Source organism: Octopus bimaculoides, chromosome 16 (genome assembly GCF_001194135.2).
Source record: "Octopus bimaculoides isolate UCB-OBI-ISO-001 chromosome 16, ASM119413v2, whole genome shotgun sequence".
NCBI classification, from domain to species: domain Eukaryota; kingdom Metazoa; phylum Mollusca; class Cephalopoda; order Octopoda; family Octopodidae; genus Octopus; species Octopus bimaculoides.
The window spans coordinates 53,803,834-53,811,055 of NC_068996.1; the positions used below are offsets into that span (position 1 = coordinate 53,803,834).

At 39.1% G+C, this 7,222-nt stretch overlaps 1 protein-coding gene across 3 annotated transcripts in view; it reads left to right on the plus strand.

The window, feature by feature from the left end:
- The window catches only part of LOC106884151 (nidogen-1-like), a 217,012-nt gene that overhangs the window by 94,092 nt on the left and 115,698 nt on the right, over window positions 1-7,222 (plus strand). The window lies entirely within an intron of this gene.

Sequence of the window (7,222 nt, forward strand, 5' to 3'; positions counted from 1 at the left end):
CTTCTACCTTTGTTGGTAACTAAGGGCTTCTCCCTCAGATTGAAAGACAGATTGTATGATGCCTGTATACATACAGCTATGTTACATGGCAGTGAAACATGGGCTTTGACTACAGAGGACAGGTTTGAAAGAAATGAAGCCAGCATTCCCCGCTGGATGGGTAATATCAGTGTGCATGCATAACTGAGTGTAAATGATTTAAGAGGAAAACTGGATACTGGATATAAGAGGCATCAGATGTTGTGTGCAAGAGAGAAGACTGTGATGGTTTGGTCATGAGATGTGTATGGATGAGGACAGCTGTATAAAGAAGTGCCAAGCTCTAATTGTGGAGGGAACCTGTGGAAGGGGTAGACCCAGGAAGACACGGGACGAAGTGGTGAGAAAAGATCTTCAGATGCTGGATCCTACTGAGGAAATGACAAGGAACCAGATATTTTGGTGATTTGCTATACTTTGAACAAAGTGTGTGTGTGTGTGTGTGTGTGCATGCGTGCACACACACACACACACACACACACACACATTTATAGGAGAGAAAGAGAGAGTGAGGTGTTGGTAGAAGTTACAACATGCTGGAAGAAGTGTGATGACTTTAGATAAGGTGTTGAGGTAAGTGATGGTATGGATTGGGGTAAGTGATGGTATGCCTGGTAGAACAGATATATTATTGTGAGGAGGGGGTAGAGGAGAGATTAACATAGGGGCAGAGGAGGAAGAGGATGGATTACTATGTGCACACCAAGCAGTGAACTAAACAAGGATGAAGGATCCTGTTTATAGAATTCAGCAGACATGGCAGTGTGGCAAAAATCTTGCTTTCCAACCACATGGTTCTAGGTTCAGTCCCACAAAGTGGCACTTTGGGCAAATATCTCTATAACCTTGAGCTTACAAAAGCTTTGTGAGTAGATTTGGTAGGTGGAAACAAAAAGAAACCTGTCCAACTGATGCCAGCATGGAAAACAGACATTAAATGATTGTAATGTGTTTGTGTGTGTATATAAGCATATATATATATAGCAATAAGAAAATGGAGGAGAATATGAGGTACTCATCAATTTGCAGACACTGTATTCTGTTGATTAATCTGTTTATTTTATAACTAAATTGACAAAAAACACAATACCATGTCGTATCAACAGTTAAGATTTCAAATTTAAATTACATTTAGAATTGGATAGATACTATCCCTTAGTGGGTTGGATCCTCAACCCCTAACTTTCTTGGATTATTTATATATATATATATATATATATGTGTGTGTGTGTCCATAGTCTTATCAACACAGACATATCTGCTAAATTCTATAAATAGGAGCCTTCATCCTTGTTCACTGATTTGTGTGAACATAGTAATTAATCCACTGTGTGTGTGTGTGTATATATACTGAAGGTAAGTGTGGATGGAAGGCGTGAAGGAAAGGACAAAAAAGGGAGAAATAAATGAGTATGGCAAGGAATTCAGTGAAAGTCACTGAAGGTTCGAGGGGTGTGTGGAGGGGAGGACAATGAGAGAGAGAAAAACGAAGTAGGGGTTGGGGAGTAATGTGTAAGTAGAGGGAGCAATGAGGGGAAAGAAGGGCTAGAGGATATTAGGAAGGCGTGTGTGTGTGTGTGTGTGTGTGTGTGTGTGTGTGTGTGTGTGTGTGTGTGTGTGTGTGTGTGTGTGTGTGTGTGTGTGTGTAGGGAATGCATTTGAAGAAGGGAAATTGTAGAGAGAAGCAGAATGTGAATGCAAGGAAAACAGTCCAGTGTGGAGAGTGAAAAAGGAATAGCGTTACCATTCAGTTGGAACAGTAAAAGAAAGGATAAAGGGCACCGTAGAGGTGTGAGGAGAAATAGTGAAATAAAGGCAAAACTAGGGTATTGGATGGTAGTAGAGGTAACTAGAGAGAGAGAGAGAGAGTGTGTGTGTGTGTGCTAGTTGTTTGTACAAGACAATTGTAATGAATGCTGGGTAGGAAGAAGTGAGGGTAGTCTAATGCAACCTTTTATATATGGACCTAGAGAAGGATGAGATGTATAGAATGAAATGGATGATGATGATGATGATGATGATGATGCAGTCTGTCCTGGTAGATGAGAGGTGAAAGGGTTGTGAGTGATGTGGAAATTGGAATCATGGAGGGGAAAGTGAAGGAACAGTAAGGTTGGCTTGGCATGAAACAAAAGTGTATAGGCATTAGGAATGGCATCCAGCCATAGAAACCGTGCCAAAAATAATTAACTGGAGCTGGATACAGTCCTCTGGCTTTACCAGCTCCTATCAAACCATTCAACTCATGCCAGTATGGAAAACAGATGATGATGATGAGATGTATATATGATGGTATCTAAAACACTACTCTTGTGTGTAGGAATATCTTTCTGTAATGGATGAACAGGACTTTAGTAGCACTGTGTATGACCCAAGATTCTGTGACTGTGTATGACCCATGATTCTCTTACAACTCTAGTGTGTCCATACAGCAGATGGGGTTTATACCTACTGCTTTTCTGCATATCAAGCAAGACCATTTCCTTGATGATGCCAGGGTCCTATGTTCTTTTCTACATACTAATATCTAAATCTTTGCTATATTTGAGGGTTCTCAATCTAGATTTAGCTACAATGCCTAGAAGAATTTCTTTTCTAATTCCATTATAGATTCAACTAATAGAACTACATCATCAACGTATAGGAGATCTCACAGACGACCTTGTCCTCTGCTCTGAGAGCCTCTATGATTATGACATATAGGAATGGACTAAGCCTTAATAGACTCCTGTCCCTATGCTAAATTCCTCACTGAAGTTATTGTTGATTGTCGCTTTACTTACAGTGTCTTTGTATATGGTTTGTGCCACCCTCACAAACTGTTCATCTACACTTAGTTTTCTAAGTGACCACCGAATTACTGGACATGGTACCCTATCAAAGGACTTCTCCATTCATTGAATACCAGGAATATAAAATTACCCTTAGTCAAGTATTTTATCTGTAGTTGTCTCCATAGTAACTCTGCCTGGCATGAAGGCATTTTATCTGGTTTACTCTGTTTTGGGGTCAGATGTGCTGTCACTCTCTCTCTGACCTTCAGAACCTGATTCAACACTGACCCCTCTATAATTTCATCCCTCCAAGGCATTTCCTTTACAAGGTGTCATAATCATTGGATTATGACACCTTCCGTTATTACTTGATTAACTATCTGCATGATTATCATGTACCCTACCTCACTAGATATTTTGAGCATCTCAGCTTTCCTTATTTTCATGTTCTTAATTGTTCTATCACACTTTGTCAATTTGAATTGCCAATTTCTCTGTAAGGTTAACAAGGAGTTACTCTTCTTAATCACATGCATTCTTCACATTCAATATCTTCTCATAACAACACTTCTATGACACTATTTCATCTTCCATAGCAATGACATCTTGGTTCCCTCTAAAACAGACTTGAAATTCTGGACATCTCATACTTTGTTTCTCATGTTACAGGACATGTGAAAAATCTCTTCTTTACTGTGTCACCCATAACCAAATACACTGGTAGCCCAGCTTGCCGTTCTAGCTATTCAATCATTCTCTCTACTACCACTTTCCTTCCTAGTTTTCCAAGCCTGTGTCTTTGCCTTTACTGCTCTGTGAATCATCATCATCATCATCATCATCATCATCATCATCATCATCATCATTTAATACTTGTTGTCCATGCTGGCATGGGTTGGACAGTGTGACCAGAGCTGGCAAGCTGGGGCACCAGACTCCAGTCTGATTTGGCATAGTTTCTATGGTTGGATGCCCTTCCTAATGCCAACCTCTTTACAGAGTGTGCAGAGTGCTTTTACGTGCCGCTGCATGGGAACTTATACGTGATGCTGCAGGAGAATGTTTTATAACTGTCACATCACCTTTGTTCCTACCACATATCAAATCTCTAGCCTTATGTAAGTTATTTTGCACAAATTTCCAGGTGTTATTTATGCTACAGGTATCTAAGTCCTCCTTCCTAAAGTCATATGAATCATTCAGAATTTCTTTAAACTTATGCTCAACTTTAGGGTCTTTTAGTTTCTGTATCTTCCTTCTCCATGCTGCTATTCATTTCTATGTCTGCCCTGCTCTGACTCTCTCATATCACTCACTAATCTATGTTGCATTCTACATTCTTCAACAGAAAATGCTTGGCGTATTTATAAGAGCCACCCCTCCCATCCCATTTCTTGGTGAAAATGTTACCTATTTGTCTTGTGTACTCGCCAGATTGGTAAGCAATGAGGATGGCTAGACAGTTTCTTGAAGTGTGAGTTAGAACAAATTGTTAGATCAGTTACACCATTAAATGCAGGAGTCTTGTATCCTCATCATTTCTCATACCATATTTAAACCTCTATGAACATCATGTAAGCCATTGTAATTTTGACCAACATGGCCATTAAAATCACTCACCATGATAATGAAGATACCTTTGATTGTTGTTGAGGTAGTCTGTAGAAGTTGTCTCAAAGAAACAGTTGTTCTGTATGGAAATAGACATCTATATATACGTATATGTGTGTGTGTGTGTGTGTGAATGCATATATATATATATATATATCAAATACATTTAAAAAAAAAACAAATAGGCATAGAACTCGGATCTTTTCCCTTTCATCAGAAGATCGAGAAAATTAATTTTTGTAACTAAACACTTTGAAACTTTGGACACTGGTAGAATGTGTCATATAAAACATCTTTTACTCTTAGTGTTGTTGAGAAAAGTTTATATTTTCAAAGTTATTTCGTGTTAAAGTATTTCAGTAATTTCAACCAATCAATGATGTGTATTCAGTTGAATAAAATTACTGCCGTTGTTTGTCAACAATAGTTGTCGGTGGTGTATATTTCGTTTGTCACTATTATTTATGACAACATTCATGCGTTTGTATTGGTTTTAGGGTTAGGGTTAAGGTTTTAGGGTTAGGGTTAAGGTTGTAGGGTTAGGGTTAAGGTGTTAGTGTTAGGGTTGGGGTTTCAGGGGGTTATGGAAAAAGTGAAAAATGGAGAAATTGGAGGGGAAGGGGTAAGGGGGCAAAAAATTTCAAAATTCCGATTTTTGGCAATTTTCCAGAATCTCCATATCCAAAGCTGGGTTTTTGGGAAAAAAAAAAAAAAAAATTAAAAAAAAACAATAATTTGCGAGAAAATGGGGTGGGGTGGGGTTGGAGGAAGCCTTTCCGAAAATAGTAGCTGAAAAACAGGAAAAAAAAGAAACCCCTAAAAAGCAGTAGAAATGCACGAAGGATTATGGTGGTGTCATGAAGTAAATGTGCTTCAGATACAATTGTTTATTCATACAAACGTAACTGAGATGAAATATGTCATAAATAATAGTGACAATTGAAATATACACCGCTGGAAGTTGTTGACAAACAACAGCAGTAATTTTATTCAGCTGAATACACATCATTGATTGGTTGAAATTACTGAAATACGACAACTTTAACATGAAATAACTTTGAAAATACAAACTTTTCTCAACAACACTAAGAGTAAAAGATGTTTTATATGACACATTCTACCAGTGTCCGAAGTTTGAAAGTGTTTAGTTACAAAAAATTAATTTCTTGATCTGCCGATGAAATGAAAAAGATCCTAGAAGGATCTTAGAACTCTGATGCACTGATTGTAAAATTCTCACTATAAAGTCTGCAGGTTGTCTATTAGAGAAGATGCAGTAGAGAAGCCAACACAATTTCACATCCTGTGAGGCTGAAATTGTCTGCAGCCATTTGATAAAAATGAATTTAAGAAGTTTATTGTTTCAAACATACTACAATGTATGTGTAGTTGATAGGTCAATAGTTGAGCTTCCAATGTCTGAAAGAAAAGTTGTTTGCCATATATCTGTCTGTCTGTTTGTGTATATCATCATCATCATTTAATGTCTGTCTTCCATGCGTGTATGAATAGGACTGTTGACAAGAACTGGCCAGGTAAAAGACTACTCCCAGGCTCCTGTGTCTATTTTGGCAGGGATTTTATGGCTGGATGCCCTTCCTAACACCAACCACTCTGCAGAGTGGACTCAGTTCGTTTTACATGGCACTAACACAGGCGAGGTTAGCTTTGACAAGATTTTTACAGCTGGATACCCTTCCAAATGCCAACCACTTTACAGTGTGGACTGGATGCTTTTAACCTGGCACCAGCCCTGGCAGAGTAGTCAAGTAACTCACAAGACAAGGAATTATGAGAGGGGTAGGGCTACTGGAGGTTGGGATTTTGTGTGAGATGATGACAGAGAAATAGAGAGGCAGAAACATGTATCTTGCTATAGAGGAAGTACATGGTTACCTTGCAAGAGAGAGAGAGAGAAGAAAAGAGAGGAAGAGAGAGAGAGAGTGAGAGGAAAAGAGAGGCCAGAGAAAGAGAGAGAGAGAGCGATGGGGAGAGAGAGGTACAAGAAAGAGGACAGAAACAGGTATGCTGATGTAAAAGTGATACTTGGTTACCTAGTTAGAGCAAAAACAAGAGGAGAGAGAGAGAGAGGGGGGGTCAAGCATGATGGCATAAACAGGTATGCTGTTGTAGAGGAGATACATGGCTACCCAGGCAGAGGGAGAGAGAGCAAGAGAAAGACAGGGAGCGAGAGAGAGAGAGAGAGAGAGAGAGAGAGAGAGAGAGAGAGCAGGAGAGAGATGGTGGTAAAGTGTCAGGGTATACTCACAAGAAATGGAGTTCAGAGCATAGAGGGGATGGTAGAGGAAGAGAGAGAGAGAGATAAATGGTGGCACTTGCCAGGACATGACCCTGAGGTACAGAGTTCATAGTATATGCAGTAAGGTATTGCCAAGAAGGTAGGGAGTAGGGTTTGGGAATCGCAGTGACTGGTGAAAACCTGGGTATAAAGATGGGGTGGGGGGGATTCAGTGATACAGTAAGCAGGGCAATGAGGGCAGGGAAGGGGAGTGGGAGATAATCATAGTATATGAAAAGGAAATGTGAGGAAGAGAAGAGATGCAGTTTAGAAGAGGAGTTGTAGTTCCATGATGGTAAGACTAACAAACAAAAAAAAAAGTACTCCATCTGGGGAGGGATAAATATTATTTAATAAACATTTAATATAAATATTTTTTATGAGCTACAAATGGTTTCATGTGATGAAAAACATCTCAGACAGCATTTTTTAACACATCTGGTGCCTTCATGCAATTCTCAGGCTATTAATAGCTCACAAAAATATATATTGTGTTTAT